Below are 20,426 nucleotides of genomic sequence, written 5' to 3'. Positions count from 1 at the left end.
AGGTGGTGGAGGGAGCCCCGAGGGCAAGAAAGGAAAGTTGGATAAGCTGTGCTTTAATTGAACCGGATAACTTACTTAAATAGCTAGCTTTGCTACGCAAGTGTCCATTTAAATATCAAACCTACATAATTGCATAGCAAATTGCAATATGACACTGTTCATTTTAATGCTTGCTACAGGGTCAATTTCCCCCTAATTGCTATTTTGCCCCCCCCCAATTGGTGCCTTTTTGCCTGTGAGAAACCTGAGGGTCTTCTCACTCCTAACCCCCTTGGATCCTCTGCACAGGTGGCCAGAGAAAGAACATCACGTTTGGATCATAACCCTGGGAGTGGAAAAGCAATGGAGGATCACCTGGGTGGAAGGTCCTTGAGGCGTGGGAGTGGGATGACCTCAGGTGAGAGACATGGTAACCCCTTTTCCTAATGATGACCAACCTACCACTCCCCTGACCTTCATGGGTTATGTTAAGACAGCTCTCCTCAATTCCCCATCTGGGACACATGATGGTACTGAGATGAGGAAGAGGCAACTGAGAATAATGAACACCACGTACTCTCACCACTCTAGTACTGAGGCGAGGGAGAGGCAATTGAGAGTATTGAACGCCACACACTTTCACCACTTTGGTACTGGGACGAGGAAGATGCCTGCAAGGTGGTGTGAAGGTCAGGCATGGTCTCCTAATTATGGTCAGGCAAAACTGATTGAGAGAACACAAGTGCAACCTGTTGGAGGGTTACAGGTATATAAAAAGAGGAGGAAAAGCAACACAGGGAGCAGCAGCAGGGAGTCCTGTATGAGAAGCACAGAACCGCATTGGAAGAGAGGCGAGCACTGGTGGGAACTGCCGTGTAGAGGTTCGAAGTTTAAAGTACACAGAGTCGCTTAAGACTGCCAGGAGAGGTGGCCTTCAGTAGCCTGGTGTAGAAGCAAGAGCTCAGTGGGACAAACTGGCAGCAAATAAGGGGGTCGGGTGGAAAGGCTGCCCCTTTCCCTTTCAAGTGGCATGTTTGTTCCCCATTGCAGAGAAGCTGGCCCTGGAGTGTCAAAGGGGCAGAAGTGGGACCCCAAGTAGCAGGCGCTGCAGATTGTATGCTCTGCACTGTGATGACAGCAACTGAAGAGACCGGTAAGTTTGTGTAATATAAGAAACCCAGTGCATGAAGCGCGAATGAATGTACCTTTCCATTTGTGCTGAAATGCATTGTAACAAGCAGCGGAGTGGCCGTGTGCGTTACCACAGCATGTTTTCGAAGGTCTCTGCTCGGATACCTTTTTCGATTGTTGAACTTCAAAGATCTAGAAATACTTTGTATCAGAGTGGTCACGTTTCTTAAAGCAGAACGGTTTCGAAAAAGTATTGGGAAGTTCTCTTAAAGTGAAAGGCACCAATATTTTGTAGCGGGCTGAATGAAGACAAGAGAATAAGCCAAACCTATGCCCACAGAATGCCGAATTGCATGCAAACGTTATAATTGTGAAAGGCACAAATCTTCCATAGCGGGCTGAATGAAATCAAGAACAAAGCCAAATCAATGTTCAAAGAACACTCAATTGAATACAAACGTCATAATTAAGCAGAGTAGGGAGGTTGGCTTACCTGGGTCGCTGAGTGGGGCAGTATGCTCAGGGAGACAATGTTTTCAAGTCCCGCTTTACATCGTGCCGCTCTCGCTTGTGCGGAGCGAGATCTACGTGGAGGATGCAGCAGAGGCAATTGATTAAGGGTGGAGGAGGGGCGTATACCTTGGAGTTTTGGAGGGTGAGGGGGCTGCGAGATGAGGTGGAGGGTTGGGAGGTTGGGCTGTACATTGGAGATGGTTGGGTTAGGGTGTGGTGGGTCGCGTTAGGCATACTGGCGCGCCAGCGTGCAGCTCTGGTTTGGGCAGTGTAATTGTGCCTTTTACATCACTGCATCCTTTCTGCATTTCATTGTGCCTTGTTTTAACTCAAATCTAGATGGCTGTGCCTTTTAAATCACTGCATCCTTTCTACCTTGCATTGTGCCCCGATTTAAGTTGAATCTAGATGGCTGTGCCTTTTACATCACTGCATCCTTTCTGCATTGCATTGTGCCCTGATTTAAGTCTAATCTAGATGGCTGTGCCATTTACATCACTGCATCCTTTCTGCATTGCATTGTGTCCCGATTTAAATCGAATCTAGACGGCTGTGCCTTTTACATCACTGCATCCTTTCTGCATTGCGCTCTGTTTTAAGTCGAATCTAGGTGGCCAGGTGTGTTGTAGTGCAGCCCCTCTCTACTTTCCTATCTACACCTGCAGCCTCCTTGTTGTGATTAGTGTGCCTCTCCCTGCCTCGCCCCCTCCACCTCTCCTACATGTCGCATGCACTTATCGCTATCAAAAATGCTGTCATGCACATATGATGGACCCATTGCCTTGTTTGTCCTAATCCTATCCTCCACCACACCCCTCTCCTTTTTTATGTATAGCTCTTGCATTATTGAAACGACCATCAGACACGTATTGTATTCCTCATTGTTCTATGTAGTACCTCCAAATGCATAACACTTGACCATTCTGAATGTTCCAATGCCTATTAAGAATGTTACTCTGTTTTGCTTACTTACTCTGCCTCCTGTATTGGAGCGCTTTGAAACACTTGTTTACGTGTATAGGTGTTATATAAATGACCAATAAATAAATAAATAAATGACGTCTATCCTGTCGATAGAATGCATCCTTAATTGGGGGGTCACGCACGTATGGACGGTGCAGTTGGGGAGAGGTATGGGAGTAGTGGGTCTGGCCAGTAAGTGTAGAAACAGAAACACCGGAATAGAGGAAGTTTAGAAACAGCAACACCTAGATTTGGGGCACCTGAATAGAGGGTGGCAGGTCCACCTGGGGCACAACAGTAGATGTAGACTCACCCAGCCCTGGGACACCTGGACAAAGGAAGAAATGCCTAAAATGTGGGCACAACAGAAAATGCAGTAACGCCTAGACTTGGGACACCTGGTTAGGGGGAGAAACACCTAAAAGGGGGGCATAACAGTAAATACAATGACACCTAGATCTCGGATATCTGGACAGGGGGAGAAACGCCTAAAATGGGGACTCAACAGTAAATAGTAAATGCAGTAACACCGAGATTTGGGACACGTGTATAGAGAAAGAAGGGGGGCACAGCAGTAAATGCAGGAACACCTAGATTTCGGATCCCTTGACGAGGGAGAAATGCCTAAAATGGGGGCACAACAGTAAATGCAGTAACACCTAGATTCGGGATACCTTGACGAGGGAGAAATGCCTAAAATGGGGGCACAACAGTAAATGCAGTAACACCTAGATTCGGGATACCTTGACGAGGGAGAAATGCCTAAAATGGGGGCACAACAGTAAATGCAGTAACACCTAGATTCGGGATACCTTGACGAGGGAGAAATGCCTAAAATGGGGGCACAACAGTAAATGCAGTAACACCTAGATTCGGGATACCTTGACGAGGGAGAAATGCCTAAAATGGGGGCACAACGGTAAATGCAGTAAAACCTAGATTTAGGTCACCTGTATACTGAGAGAAACGCCTAAAATGGGGGCATAACAGTGAACAGTAAATGCAGTAACACCTAGATTTGGGATACCTTGACGAGGGAGAAATGCCTAAAATGGGGGCACAACAGTAAATGCAGTAACACCTAGATTCGGGATACCTTGACGAGGGAGAAATGCCTAAAATGGGGGCACAACAGTAAATGCAGTAACACCTAGATTTGGGATACCTTGACGAGGGAGAAATGCCTAAAATGGGGGCACAACAGTAAAGGCAGTAACACCTAGATTCGGGATACCTTGACGAGGGAGAAATGCCTAAAATGGGGGCACAACGGTAAATGCAGTAAAACCTAGATTTAGGTCACCTGTATACTGAGAGAAACGCCTAAAATGGGGGCATAACAGTGAACAGTAAATGCAGTAACACCTAGATTTGGGACACCTGAATAGAGGGAGAAACGTCTAAAATGGGGGCACAACTGTGAGCAGTATCACCTAGATTTGAGAACAGCGCCTAATATGGGGACACAAAAACTAATTAAAGGGTGCTTAACGGATGTAGTGCAGCAGTGATAAGACTGTTCCTTACTAGCTAGCAAACCTTGGTAAGCTAAGTTATGAGGCCGAGAGGGGCAGTAGGGCTTTCCGGATAACAGTAATTGCTGTGCTCCAGTTTGGTGTCAAGCTGACCAGGTTCTTCTAGACCTCAAAAGAGGAGCTAAGTATCTCCTAGCTCCCAGCAAATTCGATTCCTGGATTGCTATATCAAAGAATTATAAGAAACTACAGGGCATGTTTTTTTTTTTTTAAGACACCTTTTACGAAAGATCAAACACAACTGTTTCCACCATGCTGAACCTGGGCAAGGCTTGGTCATGGGAAGGAGCAGGGCTTTAAATAGGCCGGGGCTAGCCAGGACCAAAGGTAATAATGCTGGCGCGCCCCAGCTTCCCTGCTTTCACCAGCTCTCCTCGCCCCATTGGCGAGGGGCAGCTCTCATTAGGGGGCATGCTCTAAGCACAAACGTACTTAAGCCACGCCCGCTAACGAGAGCCCCCCTCGATTTAGCATCACACTTAATCCACTGGGAAGGAGACACTGTTTCTGCTACTACAGAGGGGTTGTTACACCAAGGAGCATTTTACACCAAGAGAGCTCTGTGCATGCACTCAATGTGGTAGCCATTAAAAATCAGGGTCCGTAAAAATGAACAGAATTTCTATGCCAACTTTTCTCCATCTTAAAATCCTGCATGTCGTTGGCTGCACTTTTCCTGTATGTGACAAACTGCCAAGCTAACATTGTTGTCCACCCTTATCTAGCAACAGCGCTTATGCCCCTGTGCAACCAACTCAAATATTGCCTATGATTGTACCGATTGCCACAATTGCCTACTACTGCCCCTGCTGAACTCACTTACGACTGCCCGGACGCAGCACCCAGCCTAGACTTTCAGATACCAGCGATCTGCCCGCCCGTACCTTACACCATTTGTCTACTTCTGCCATTGGCGCTCCATACCTCGTATGCGTAAATATTGCATTGTACCAGCTCTGTCGGCCAATGGCTGCTTAATGCCCACTAAATGCATGGTATCTTCGCTGCCCATTGCCAACTAATTGTATTGTACCCGCATGGTTCAAAGCGCCACTTTTGGTTCACTGTATCTCGTATGTTCAGGGCTCCAGATAAGGCGAGTACTTGGCCTTTTTGCATGAAAATCTTGTAAATAGGCCTGCATTTTTATTTTCCTGGGTACATTTACACACAGGTTTAGAGCAGAGGGCAGTGCAAAGGTCAGGTTAGTTGACAGAAACCAGAAGGCTTCTTGTGATTTTTATCCACATGGATGTAATTGCAAGCCACCTCTGAAACAGAATGTATTTCTCTGAAGCCTTTCAAAAAAATAAACTGTACACTGATAAAAGGAATGATTTCTTTCCATTCAGCTTCAGAAGCACTGTGCATATTTTCCTAGAATTTTAGGATTGCATAATTAATAAGATGGAAAACTAAGTTACAATTGAGATTTTTTTTGTTTTAAAAAGTTATGCTTTTTTTCCAGTGAAAGCAAACCAGTATTGCACAATTGTATTTTTCAGAGTTCCGGTGCTGTGTGCATAATCATGGTGAGGCAGATCATTTTTCCACTTCTAATTTAATGTACAGTCTAATTATAAAAACAGTATGTAAAATAATGACTATGCACAGTCTAGCTTACATCCATTCAACCTTGCACATTACTATAAATGGTCAGTGGCAGCAGGGTCTTTGCTCAAGGATAATTGTCATTACATTGATCACAGGTGTTCTAGCCTCTCAAATCTTCAAGAGTACAAATAAAGCATCCCAAACCCGACTCTCAAAAACAAACAAATGAAAAGTTACATTTGTAATTGAAATAGAAACTCAGCAAAACCTGTCCCTGTGATAATCCAGATAGGTATTTAACTTTATGTAGCGCTTCATAAATGGTTTGCCATACATCTAGGTACTGTGATCTTTATACCTCAGTCGATACTCAGTTAACCAACCTCTGAAGGATGTTAGCCAATAAGAGAGCTCAGCCGGTTGAGCACTTCTTGCTGTAATCTCCGCGTGATCTGTGGGTTCGAATCCCAGCAAGTCCAACTCAGCTTTTCATCCTTTCGAGGTTGATAAAGGGGTACCGACTTTGGTTTGGTGGTAATTGTGATAAATTTGTTCTATGTACGGTGCTTTGCCAAAAGAGCTATTTAAATAACCATTTGACCACTAGATTAGATATAGATATAGAATTTAGCATGGAGTCCCTGCCTCTTTGCACTGTTGTATCATAACATTGGCATACCATTAGGTAGTAATAGCTGCAGGAAATTAGGACTTTCATTAAACATCAGAAGACAATTCTGCAATCGAATCTCAAAACACACAATACCATTCATGTTTGCTTTACTATATAATTGGTTAGGTTTTTGTGACTTCAACATTTAAATATATACAGGAGAGATCAAATGGCCAAAAATAATGAAAGGTGTATTCTGTCACAATGCAGAAAGCTGCCGCATAGTAATGATTTCCATACAGTTTTTTCACACGTCGGCTGGATGTCGCATGCATTTTACTCTCTTGCGAAGGAGAAAAGTCCTTTTTACTCTCTTAAAATCACATTTACTCTCAAAGTTTAAAAATAGAGAGTAAAATACTCCCACCTCAAATTCTTATCTGGAGCACTGCGTATGTTCATCAACAACTGTACTGTAGCAACACGCAGCTAAGTCGTTTCCCGTAACACTATGCATTCTGTACCCTTAGCAGGCTTCTGCTAATGAACAACCTATATACGACTGCCTGCCCCGGTTTTAAAAAGAAATTACTGTGTGTTCACCTCAACTGCTCTATACATGCACTATCCACTCATTACTCGTGCCAACTGTGCCCCGTACCTCGCTTGTTGCTTATCAACTGCACTGTATTAGGCTTGTCAAATGCATGTTTAATGCTTGATAAGTGCACTGTATATGCTCTACTCAATGCCAATATGTCTATATGACTTAATTCAATACCTCTGGCACTCTGTATCCGTTTGAACATTAGCAACTGTACTGTACCAGCACGTGACCCTCGATACCTGCTGCACGTCAAGCAATCCACTGCTTACAAGCAACTTAGATACTAGTTGCTAGCTGCTTGCCCCTATTCTCCAAGCTACCAGGTGCGACTGCACTTATGGCTCCACATTGTGTCCTGTTACTAGGCACTCTATTAGTCTAGGCCGCTACCCTAGATAGTCCACTGAGTGGCTACCAGATAAGCTTTCAGGCTCCACGTGGCTATCTAGCCGACCCTAATCCCAGAGCTGTTACCATAACACAGCCTACCACAGCTGACCAACCACCTCCTGCATGCCAGGGCCACTACTGCACATCCTATGCTCTCCAATACCCCCCAACTCACTTCCTAACCTCCTATTTCACCAAACCTAACCCACAAAAAAATAGCCATAAAACCTCCAAACCAACTAAACGCCCCAGATCCATCAACGACAGGAGAAAACTCCTAGGTCTCTGCTCCAGATATCCTCCCAACACACCGCAGGTCCACTTCAGCACCCAGCAGACCACAGAGACACCCAAGTCTGCCAAAGCTCAAGCCTCGCCGAGCGTGCCCAAGGTCCCTTTTAGCTCCTTGAATACTCACTTAGCAGATAGCAAAACCAAACAAAGTGTGAAACCCACCAACCTACAATGTGCACTGATCAACGCCAGATCCATCCCAGCACATGCAACAGAAATCCATGACCTCATCAGACCTGGTTACATAATGCAGCCGGGTCTGCCCTCTCTCTAGCCATCCCGTAAGTACACGCCATCATTAGACAGGATTGACTCACAACAGTAGGTTGGCGAGTAGCCCTCATAGTCAAAGACCACCTAGAGGTCAGACAAACCCCTTCACACCTGGGAGGGAACACCGACACCCTCGCTGTCAAGATCTCCCTATCCCCTTACACCACCATCACCCTCAACCTAGCCTACCGTCCACCAGGTCCAATAGCAGATTTCCACAACAATCTTACCCACCTATTAGCGGAAAACCTAAAAAAAATACCACAAAATCAGTCATCTTAGGCGATTTCAATCTTGGCTTCAATGACAAGAAAGATAGACCGTCTAAAGCTCTGGCCCTAGCTCTACAAGAACTCGGCTTCAACCAAAAAATCCACAAACCCACGCACTGCAAAGGGCACACCCTTGACTGGGTGGCAGACCACAACTGTGATATTGACATCAGTTCGATCACCCCTACACCTTGGTCAGACCATCTCCTCATATACTTCCTTATTCCGACCGTTAATATCACTCCAAAAAATCTCAGTCCCATCCCTCCAGCTCCAGCTAGAAGCGCCAAAAACCTCACGAAAGAAAGAATTCTCCCCCACCTAGACCCTCTCACTATCAACCTCCCTAACTCCTCAGACCCATCGGTACCGGCGGATATCTATAAAACGACTATCTCCACAGCGGTCGATACCATCGCACCACTTCAGAACAAAAAAGCAAAACATTTAAAATACTCCAATACCTGGATCTCTGCAGAACTAAAACAACTCAGGGCCCTAAAACTAATAGCCTTTAACAAATGGCAAGGCTCTCCAAATCTATCCACGCTATCCTCCTACAAAACACTCGCCGTACAATACAAAAAAGCCATAGTCACAGCCAAATCCGCCTCTTATAATGACAGACTCACAAATGCTACATCTGAATCTATAGAGCTCTTCGCCATCTCTAAAGAATTATCCACACCAGTTACTAAATGCCAAGAGATTGTGAAAGATGAAACTTGGTGTAACACCACACAAACTGCCTGCCTAAATAAAATTGAGCTCCTGCAAAAGAAAATTCAAGAGCACCACAAAAATCTCACCCAGCGTATCATGCTAACCTCCAATTCTGAGAAAGAGGTTACAAAAAAAACAGTATTATCCTTCAAATTCAGAGAAGTAAATGAGCCCGAAGTAATAGAGATTGTTAATAAAATAAGGCCCTCCAACTGCAAAGGCGATGCCTTCCCCGCCAAATTAATTAAAGAATGCGGAGTAACTCTTGCACCATTCCTAAAAATGAATGCCTCCTTCAACTCCAGCTCTGTTGCAGACAGCCTAAAGGAAGCCTGGGTACGCCTTCTATTAAAATAAAGAAACACATTGGACCCAGAAATTGCCAACTCTAGGCCTATCACCACCGTCCCATTCCTGCTCAAGATACTGGACAAAGTTGCCTATATGCAAATCCAGCAATACTTGGAGCAAAACCACATCCTTGGGAAAAGGCAATCGGGATTCCGTCAAGGACACGGGACAGAATCTGCCTTACTCGAGCTCAAAATTCAATTTGGCGATATTATGAATAAAGGCAAACCGGCACTCCTCCTCCTCTTAGATCTGTCCACTGCCTTTGATCTTGTCAACCATGATATCCTCGATATGCAACTAAAAAACGATGCCCCCTTCTCTCCGCAACTCATCGCTCGGGTTGCTTCCTTCCTAAAGAGCCGTCTTATGAGAGTCGTTTCAGGCTCTGCATGTGCCGCCCCCACCACCATCCACTGTGGAGTCCCACAGGGCCAATGTACTGCTCCCTCGCTGTACAACATATTCACCCCCCCCCCCAACTATGCCCATGACACTCAAGTCTTACTCCCACTAACTGGCATCTACGAACAAGACGTTGCAGCACTAACTAACATCTACACAGCCATCAAAACCTGGATGGCTGCCAACAGCCTCTGTTTAAACGGAGATAAAACAGAGATCCTCATAGTAGGCACCAAAGAAACACTCAATAAACTCCGACCTCAATAATTTATTAAAAATGTATTATTTAAAATAGTTGACCTTTAATATTGACAACTCCACCAGCACAGTCTCATCAGCAGTGAAAACACTAGGGGTCCATCTTGACTGCTCCCTGTCTATGTCACGCCAGGTCAGTGCCATAGCCTCATCTGCTGCACTCACCTTCAAGGTTATTAAAGTAGTCAAGCCCTTCCTCTCCACTAAGAACTGCCTTGCTATTGCCAGAGCCACAGTCGGCACCAAACTTGACTACTGCAATGCCCTCTTCCTGGGCACCTGTGCAAAAAACCTGCATAAACTACAAGTCACACAGAGCAACACCCTGAGAGCAGCCCTCAGCATTCCCAAAAGGGAACACATCTCTCAGGCCAGGAAAGACGTTCACTGGCTGCCAGTGAAAGAGCACATCCTTTTTAAAACCCTGGCCATCACACACAGATGCCTCTCCTCTGACGACCCACCTTATCCATCGGAGAGGATCACCCTCAACTCGTCCACCAGACCCACCTGGCCAACCAGATTTATGTGCCAGCCATCAAAAGAACCAACGCTGGAGGCTCCAGCTTTCAACACTGGGCACCAAAAAATTGCAATGCCCTGCTCACAGCTCTAAGAAACCAAAAATCCTTCACGGTCTTCCGTAAAATGCTGAAAAGGAACCCCTCCGAGTAAGCCTGTATTCTCGCTCCAACCACAATGCTGTTCCTATGTAACCATCTGAACAAGCATAAAATACCTAAGTTGCTATTCGTCTATGCATGCCTGTCCAATGTATTCATGTACTAAGCAAGTTTTATGTAACAGAAGATATTTCATGTATTGAGCAAGTATTCTGTAACAGCGCCACGATGCCTCCGGGCCATTGTACGCTTTATAAATTCAAATAAAATAAATAAATAAGTGTGTGTCCTTTGTCGCAACATTCCAATTGTCTTGCCTAGGTGAGTGCTATGTTCTAATATTATATAGCACCCATCCTCTGGCATTTAGCAGGTGGTAACGCTCCTTCGACCTGCTTAAACACCTTCGCTTCACTCAAGCAGGCCATTACCACGGCGCGCCCTCGTTGGTGCATGCTTGTGGGCGCCGGCCGTTTTGGCGCAGACATTTTAGGCGCATTTACCCTTGTGGCACACGCTGATGGGTGCGGCCAACAGGCGGCAGGGAGAGATCCGCGCCCTTAAATATATTGTCATCCCGAACAAGAATAAATGTGGCGTTTAGAAGGGCAGTATATTTAAGGAACAGACAGTAAATGAACACTCCGCTCACTCTAGTGAAGTGTCAACACTCCATTGACACATTCATTGCTGAGCGTTCATTTACTGTGTCCCTGTGTTGACATCCTGGCCACCACATGCATTCGTGTTCGGGGTGACAATATATGTAATGGCACAGACGGCGATCGCTCCCTGCGCCCTGTTGGCCGTGGCCAAGCGCTCGCAGACAAATGTCCTGCTCCGCTATTATTACCACCCGGGAAAGCCCTGGGCATGTGGCACTATTGCTTGAATAAAGTGCACTTGGATGTCGCGCTCTCCCTCTCCGTTTCTGCTTACTTGGATGTCTCTTCATCGGTCTGCGTGTCTCTCCCTAGTTCAGCCCTCTCTCTATCTTATACATCTCCTTGGATGTCTCGTCCACCCTCGCTAACTCTGCCCCCAACGGCTGTCTCGTCGTCTGTCTGCATGCATGTCTCTCCCTCTCGAGTTAGCCTCCTAGGATGCCTCTCTCTACTTCTGCCTCCTGGGATGTCTCTTCCATTCTCTCTTTAATTCAACCTCCCAAGGTGCCTCATCCCGCCTCTAATCCAGTCCTCAACGGATGTCTCTTCATGTGTCTGCGTGTCTCCCCTCCCCCTCTCATCTCATCTCATCTCAGAAAGAAACTTCTCTTGCCAAACTCTGAAATCCTGGAAAAAGTTTCCGGCGCGGTGGTGTCCGATTTCAGGCGGAGGTCCCGGCTGGGGAGGGGTGGATGAGTGTGTGGCTGGCTGCACCGGGGATGGGCGAGGGCGTAGGAGGGAAATTGGGCCTCTTTGTTCCCATTGGAGCTTGTCTTCCCTCCAGTGGATGTCACGTGCCCCGGAGGGGCCCCACCCCCCTCGCATGCTGGCACTAGTCTTTGTTTGCTGTTCACCCCGGCCCGCACATTCAGAGAATACTGCACAAGTCAACAGGACACTCGCACTCACTGGAGAGCGGACTCGGACATCACAGGCGGAGGGAGTAACCGGGCTCTGGGTGAGTGTGGCATCTCAAGGGACCCTCATCTCTATCGAGCCCACCCCCCCCGCCCCCCGGATTCTATACTCCCAGCTCTCTTAGCCCTAGACCTCTATCTGAGACCGTCACTAACTTGAGTTAAATGTCATGTCTATAGTGCCCCCCCCCCCCTCTCTTTGTGGGAGCCTTTTAGTATTCTAGAATTCCCCCAATAGTTGCCATCTAGGTCCCACTGCCATCACTCTTGGGCGCCCTCCCATAGAGCTCAAGTGTCCTGTAGCCAATCCTTGGAATTCTGGGACTTGTAGTTTTTTCTAGATTTCAATTTGAAAAGAAAACTACAAATCCCAGAATCCAAAGAAGGGGTAAACGGCCCGTACGGCCTTCTCACACATGGCCACTTGAAAGCTCCGCTCGCAGTTCCCTCGAGTCCTCACTTCACCCCTTGCTCCCCAGACCCTCGCGGTTCTGTAGGCTCTAAGCTACATTTTTCCCCACATACCCCCTGGGGACCTCACTGTTCTCTTACACCTTAAGTGTTCCAGCATTCCTTCAATTATTGCTGCTCTCACCCCCCTGATTGCCCTCATAGTCCTATAGCCCCCTCGATACACTTTGTCTCCCCTCAGTTATGTAGTCGCCTCAACTTCACGGTTTTGTAACCCACTCACTTTATTTTGTCCCATCCCCCCAAGTGTTATTGATTTATGAATTATGTTGTATAGGTATTTGTGTGAGTACATCAAACTAATACAAATCTTTCACCCTGCTCTCGGGGCCCTCACAGTCCTCTTGCAAGTTGCCCCTGGCTGCAGCTACCAGGACGCAGACGGCTCTTTTTGCCCGGGCTTAGTCCTGCTTCCTCCAGCCCTCTCGGGCCCCACCTGGACCCCTGCTGTCTGATTTTCTCGCATCTGTGCCCGGGCCTCTCCACTGCTGGGTGTCAGTTTGTGAGTGGTCTCTGGCGTGGCCTGCCTCTTGGCGGGGCAGCACTCGGGAGTTTGAGCCACGTTGGCTGTTTGAATGCCCGGCGTCCAGCTGCTGCTGCAAGTCACTAATATGATGCAACGGCCTCATCCCTAGCGCCACTTTTCCCGTTTTGACGGCCTCTTGGCGCTCCGACTTTACCTGATATTTACCTCCTCGCGATCGGGGAAGGGGTGCATCGAGGTTGGTGCGTTTTAGAAATGGGGTTGCGATGAGGGGCATGCGTTTGGATGAAGGGCGGGGGGGGGGGGGGTCTGTGTTTTGGTTGGCAAGGGTGTTGAGGGGGTATTTTGTAGGGACGTGTGAGTGTCGTGTTTTGGTGGTTGGTATGTCTGCTTTAGTGGAGGTGCGTTGCCTGTATCCTGGCGAGGTTGAAGCGGCGTTTGGCGGAAGAGTGGCCTCTTCTGGTTGGAAAGAGGGCGGTGTCTTCGTGGTCGTCCGTATGTCACTGGGGTGGGGGTACCTTATTTTGGCGGGCCCTTTGGTTTTGTTGGAGGGAGGGCTCTGGTCTCTGCAGCGTTGCCCCTATGGATGGCCCTGTTGTGTAGTTAAGATGCCCCCCGATCGTTTGGTCGCTGGTCTCCAGTTTTGCCTTCTGCACTCTTGTAACTTGGTCTCCGGTTTTGCGGTCACTGCCATTGTTTTGTTGAATACCCTTTTATTTTGGTATTCTTCCGGCTGGCCATGTGGCACAGCCGCTGTTTACCTCTCGCAGCGCGGGCCGATAACAGTGTCCGCTTTGCGGGCGATTAACAGTTCGTTTGATGCTTGGAGAGTGCGATTAACGATGTCTGTAAACAGTCTTCACTCAGTCGAGATAAGGCCGGCAGCCCGTCACGCTTCTGTAGGCACCGGGAAGCGGGTAAGGTCCCAGGGGTATCCCTTACACACACGAGGCAGAACGTGCGTGGTCTCCCGCTTTACACCCGGTCACTAAGAATATATATAGCCCGGTCTGCGCTGTATCCTTCCTCTTTTGAGGAATATTTCGACCTTCCCCTACGCACTACTGTGCATTTGCGGATCCACGTGGTTCTCAAGTTTAAGGCCGCTGCTGTCGTTATTGGCCCGCCGTCCCGAGACACCTCCGCTATGCGGTGCCAGTGCTAGGCCCATCAGCCACCGAATGCCACGCTCTATAACTTCGTTAGCCACGGCTTATGCAACCCCGTTTCGAATCCGTTTTTTTTTTCTTCCTTTTTTAGGTACACTGGGTCATTGTGCCTTGGTCTCAATTTCTCCCCTGGTAGCAGCAGAGCTAACTTCAGGCGAGGGGTGAGCCTGGCAGCACTGCAGCAGCTGGGCTGTGGGTCCTGGGTGGCAGCGGGGCCTGCTTCTTGTGGCTCTGTGGCTCCTGATACAGCACTGCAGCAGCTGGGGTGTGGGTCCTGGGTGGCAGTAGGGCCTGCTTCTTGTGGCTCTGTGGCTCCTGATGCAGCACTGCAGCAGCTGGGGTATGGGTCCTGGGTGGCAGTAGGGCCTGCTTCTTGTGGCTCGTGATACAGCACTGCGGCTGCTGGGTTATGGGTCCTGGGTGGCAGCGGGGCCTGCTTGTTGGGTCTCTGTGGCTCGTGATACAGCACTCATGGTGGTGCTCCAGTGGCAGCACTGCAGCAGCTGGGGTGTGGGTCCTGGGTGGCAGCGGGGCCTGCTTCTTGTGTCTCTGTGGCTCGTGATACAGCACTGCGGCTGCTGGGTTATGGGTCCTGGGTGGCAGTGGGGCCTGCTTGTTGGGTCTCTGTGGCTCGTGATACAGCACTGCGGCTGCTGGGTTATGGGTCCTGGGTGGCAGTGGGGCCTGCTTGTTGGGTCTCTGTGGCTCGTGATACAGCACTGCGGCTGCTGGGTTATGGGTCCTGGGTGGCAGTGGGGCTTGCTTCTTGTGGCTCTGTGGCTCCTGATACAGCACTGCAGCAGCTGGGGTGTGGGTCCTGGGTGGCAGTAGGGCCTGCTTCTTGTGGCTCTGTGGCTCCTGATACAGCACTGCAGCAGCTGGGGTGTGGGTCCTGGGTGGCAGTGGGGCCTGCTTCTTGTGTCTCTGTGGCTCGTGATACAGCACTGCGGCTGCTGGGTTATGGGTCCTGGGTGGCAGTGGGGCCTGCTTGTTGGGTCTCTGTGGCTCGTGATACAGCACTGCGGCTGCTGGGTTATGGGTCCTGGGTGGCAGTGGGGCCTGCTTCTGGTCTCTGTGGCTCCTGATACAGCACTGCGGCTGCTGGGTTACGGGTCCTGGGTGGCAGTGGGGCTTGCTTCTTGGGACTCTGGCTTTTAATACAGTTGTCAGGGGTTTCTTCCTTGGCTTCTTGAGCCCTGTGGTGGCAGTACTATGCTATACGATGCGCCTGTGGCAGGACTGCTGCTGGGGTATGGGTGGCAGTGGGGCCTGCTTATTGGGACTCTGTGGCTTTTAATACAGCAGTCGTGGTACTTTCGTTGGCTTCTTGAGCCCAGTGCTGGCTGTTTTTCTAAGATGTTGTGCTCCAATGGGAGCACTGCGGCTGCTATTCTATTGGTTTTGGGGTGGCAGGGGAGCCTGTTTATTGGGTTTCTCCCAATGGCTTTTGATAGTTGTCGCTGGGACGCCTGCTCTGGCTTTTGGCTGGGGGTGTGCCTGTTTCTTGGCTCTCGTCTCTTTTTGATGATGGTGGCAGCATTCTACTAGGTCTTGTACCAAACGCTGTCTTTTGGATGTTGGCAGGGGCCTTCCTGGAATTTTTTATGACTTTTGACAGGGATCACAGTTAAGATTGGATAAACAGGAGCTAAAAGCAGCTGCTGGGGTTCCAGCATTAACCAGTGACCAGGAGCTACCACTGGGGAACGAAGCGAGGAGCTAGTAAGTGGCGTTTCACAAATCTAACTTCCACATAAGAAGCAACCATATCAACATCAATGGAGGATAGCTCGGCGCAACATGCGCACAAGACGACACGAAGCAACACAGGTTCGATCCCCGGTTCCGCACCTCAATGCCCACGGGCTGTGTGAGCGCGCTCTAAAAATGTAAAATAAATGTGTCTGTTATTTAGGATCCCTTATGCTTTAAATGTTGCATATGCATCAGTGGCCTCGGGAGCCAAATGCAATTCTTTCTGTTTCCTGTTGGTGTCAAGCTAACAGTCTCTTCTCAGCTACTAGTGGGAGCTAAAAAGCTCTCCTCTGAATTTCGAACCCTGTTTGATCTAGTTGTCCATGAGAATATATAACCCGGTGGTGGCGGCACATCCACTGCACTGCCGCCGACCGTGCATTGCTTTTGATTGTGGACTTACTTGGCCTCAGGTTTGTTTGTGGCTTTTGATAAGTTTGGCCTCGGCACATGGCTTCTGAATACCACACTTGGCTACCGATTTTGAGTAGTTGGGGTTGACTCTGCAGAAAGCCACTTCTGGGTTCTCGTCTTGATGTGTCTATAGTAGTCCAGGGGAGCCCTGTGCACCAGTTTGTGGATTATACCGATGGTCCGTATTTGGGAACGCTAATGCAGAGAACTTTCTGAATATCGCAGCACTGTGTACGGCGCTCCGAGGGACTGATTTCTCAGTTGTCTGTTGAGTAGTGTTTGCTATACCTGCCGTTATCTGAAGTAACCTAGTAAAGGTGAACTCTTCATACCTGTTGCTCTTTATTTGGGACTACCTGCACTGCTTCTTTTCACCATGTTATCTAAATGGGAGATCCCCTGTATTGAAAATTAATCTAGCCAAACATGTACTTTGGGGAAGGGTCAATCTTCTGACTTAACAGAGGGCAAGATGCCCATTTGCATGTGGTCTCACATAAAAGGAGTGGAGCACCCAAACGTCAGGCAATTCTCCTTTGAACAAAAGTAAGAAACAGCAACACAGTTGGTGTCTACCTTGCTGACGGCAAGGAGACCACAACTTGATTAACCTTAATAACTAAGGTGCAACCCATATTCACACCTTTACTATACATTTGAGGGGTCAGCCTTACTTATGGGATATTCCCACTTGGGTAGGTCTACCAACCAGTTTGATGAAACATCCATTGTTGAATCGCAATAAATGTGGTCACACTTGAATGTGGCGAGTTGAGGCAGGATAAGATGCACGTGTTTTCCATAGCTCTCACCATTGCATGTCTGTGTGGCTTGCACGAGGTGGAGATGCCGGGGTCTTCATTTCTCGCACCATTACTCATCTTTGTGGCTTGCACGAGGTGGAGATTCCAGGGGTCTTCCATAGCTCGCACAATTACTCATCGTTGAGGCTTGCACGAGGTGGAGATGCCGGGGTCTTCATATCTCGCACCATTACTCATCTTTGTGGCTTGCACGAGGTGGAGATGCCGGGGTCTTCCATAGCTTGCACCATTACTCATCTTTGTGGCTTGCACGAGGTGGAGATGCCGGGGTCTTCATATCTCGCACCATTACTCATCTTTGTGGCTTGCACGAGGTGGAGATGCCGGGGTCTTCCATAGCTTGCACCATTACTCATCTTTGTGGCTTGCACGAGGTGGAGATGCCAGGGTCTTCCATAGCTTGCACCATTACTCATCTTTGTGGCTTGCATGAGGTGGAGATGCCGAGGGTCTTCCATAGTTTGTGCTTTGTTATATTAAAGCTTCCTTCCCCCGAGGTGCACTTTCCAAGGATGCTTCACGCTTTTTTCCAATCCATTGTGGAATCCGGGAATGCAGTAATGAATGGGTTGACATCCTCGGTGCTGGAAATAGAGGAAAACCTGTCCCTGGAAGCACCCACTTCTTGGAGCCCAGGTCGGGCAACACCCTTATCCCTTCAAGGAACACAAGCCTGGCAATGTTCGTAATATCGCAGAGCATTTTGGGAACACGGAATGCCCACACAACTTTTATATTTGTAATATGTCCGTTATAGTGTTTGACCAAGAAACCCTTCTGCACAAGTAATGGAAGTTGGGCGCTGTGGCCCTTTCCTTCGTGGGGGGCGGTGGGGCACAGGTAATCTGTGATTCCCCCTGGATGGGCCATGTGCCGGTGATGAAGCGGGCCACGGGATGCTCCTTTCTAGTTAGGGTGAGGCCTACAGGTCTCGCCTCTTTGGGAGACATTGGTGGCTTGGGTGTTCGTGCCCTTTCCACAGAAGTACCCTCCCCAAGCCATGGCATTCCTGTTGGCATGTCCAGTTCTGATTTTAGATTTCGAACAGGGTGGATGCCTGCTTAAAGCACATGCAGGGTAGAGCTGGCACCTACTGAACAGTGCTAATTAGCCGACTGTGCTTTCACCAAAGCAGCCATAGGCAACCCAGCATTTCCCCATGTGTCTGGAAATGTTGCCTTCCTATCTGCAAACCCCACCATGCCTGTGGCCATATCATCTCTCAGCTGTGGTGGAAGCTCCACGGTTCTCGACCACAGTTTCTATGCACCTTTTCTTTCCGGTTTCCAAAATGCACTAGCATCACCTCCTATCTCAGGATTGCCCTGAAATAGTGTTCCTCCAAAATGAGCCTAGCGCCCAGAGGTGAAGCCTAGTAAAAGTGCTATACACCTGTCTCTGCGCACTGAGACGGAGTTGTGACGGCATTGAGCCATGAAGGCCTGAGGCCCACTCGCTGAACTAGCCGAGCTCCGAGGGCCACACATCGGGCTCTTGGTGGCAACAGTCACCCGTCCAGGATTTAAGAGCGCAGGGCGTTTGCTAGCTTTGGCCTACGCACCAAACCTAACAAACACTGAACTTAGCAGGGGGCTTGCCTAAAACAGGCGGGGTGCTGCACCCATCAGAGAGTTTCAGGCAGATGCTGGGCAAATCATCCATGCTCTGGTAATCGCACCCTGGAGCTCTGGCCACCCCAGGCAGAGCTCTTACACCGTTCTTTCCGCTCGCAAAGATTGGGAGTTCTGAGGATTTCTGGCACTGACACCATGGAGCACGAACCGGTACAAGTGTCTGGGCCACAGGCCAAGTCTTTCCAAATGTTTCTGTGACGTGATCCATTTTCCATAAGAAGGATTTGTTGTCCCACCCAAACGAGTCTTTTAGAAAAAGACTTTACACAACGCCACCATCCGTCTGCATCCAGACCCTACAGCAGCCATGATGATAGTGCCGAGGGCTCCGGTTTAATGTGACTGTGGCCGCAGCCCAGGCTGTCCCCCCCCAACCACACATCGGCTGTGCTGTGTCGCTAGCATCTCCTCCCTAGGCAGCACTGCCTGGCTCAGCCCGGATCCAGGTCGCCTCCAGCTCCCTGTACAGGGAGCCTTGGCTTGCAGTGTAGGGCTGCTTGTATGGGAATTCTTGAACGGGGTTCTGTCTGTATTGGAGCCTTGACTCTAGCAGAGAAGGCCCTATAAAGTAGCTCCCGGGTAGCAGGCGTTACCAATTAAGCAGGAGCTAACACTGAGAACAAGGGCCCTTTACACTGCGTGCTGCCAGTTACACTTGCACCTGAGACGCAAACCATATATTTTGAGCGTTTGTGTGACCCATTCTGTATGAAAGGTCTTCTAGCTGTGCCCTGGCGGTGCCGGGCACACTCCCAAACACAGGTGATGGCTCATTGATCTGGGTGTGAAAAATGGCTGTTGGTATCAAGCTAACCAGGCTCTTTTAGGCCACAAGCAGGAGTTGAGTAGCTTCCAGCAGTCCCCCGGCAATAGGAGCCTTGGTTTGGGCAGTAGAGGTCCTGTGCTGGCCGAGCCTCTGCTAGCCCTTTGCTTGGTGTTGGCTCAGGCAGGGCAGGCCCTATACTGAGAGTCTCCGATCGGGCTGTACGTGGAGCCTTGGCTTTGTCAGTGGAAAGTGTGCACTTCGAACAGTGGAGGGCCGCTATACTGGGATCCCTGAAGCGTACGGTGGAGTGTGACGTATCAGTTTTGTGGCCCTCGCAGCGGGCAGCGTTGGTCGGGTGTGGATGGCCTGGGGGCCTCTAGCTGGAATGCGGGCACTTGCGCGAGACTTTAAACTTGCCGACTGTCAGGAGGGGTCGGGCTGTGACGAAAGCCAGGTGACGTCTCTTCAAATGCAGGCCGACAGCCGCCGCAACTGCGCCCATTGCAGCGAAGAGGCGCGTGCCCTGCGCGCAACTGCGCCACTCCTTGCAAGCGGAGGCCGTGCTGCGAGGCGCAGGACTTTGCGCGGCACTAGGAGTTGAGCGGAGCTCCCCCCCCCATGCTCCCTCCTAGGGGGCGGAAGGCGCGCCGGGTTGCTACTTCTGTTTCATTTTATGTGCCCTGTTTACTGCCGGTAAAACCGGGCCTCCCCAACCCTCCACCCCCCCCCCCCTATGCATGTGCGCTTGCGGAAAGGGCGGCAGACGTGGAGCAGAACAAAAGCCTCCTGTGTCAGGCCAGGGGGAGGGGGCGGTGACATTGGATACCTCTGGAAGGAAGGGGC

The 20,426-nt window shown here is 49.3% G+C and overlaps 1 protein-coding gene across 1 annotated transcript in view; it reads left to right on the top strand.

Annotated features, from left to right (window-relative positions):
- The first annotated feature begins 11,975 nt into the window (after positions 1–11,975).
- The window catches only part of LOC138489249 (gap junction gamma-1 protein-like), a 31,925-nt gene continuing 23,474 nt past the window's right edge, over positions 11,976–20,426 (top strand). The window contains exon 1 of the mRNA XM_069616949.1: positions 11,976–12,107. The gene's annotated coding sequence lies outside the window, so the exon portion shown is untranslated. The remainder of the gene's footprint in view (positions 12,108–20,426) is intronic.

This window comes from Ambystoma mexicanum, chromosome 9 (assembly GCF_040938575.1).
Source record: "Ambystoma mexicanum isolate Mex_15411 chromosome 9, UKY_AmexF1_1, whole genome shotgun sequence".
Lineage (NCBI taxonomy): Eukaryota > Metazoa > Chordata > Amphibia > Caudata > Ambystomatidae > Ambystoma > Ambystoma mexicanum.
Note: the sequence above shows the minus strand (reverse complement) of the source record. Positions and strands in the feature narration are given on the sequence as shown.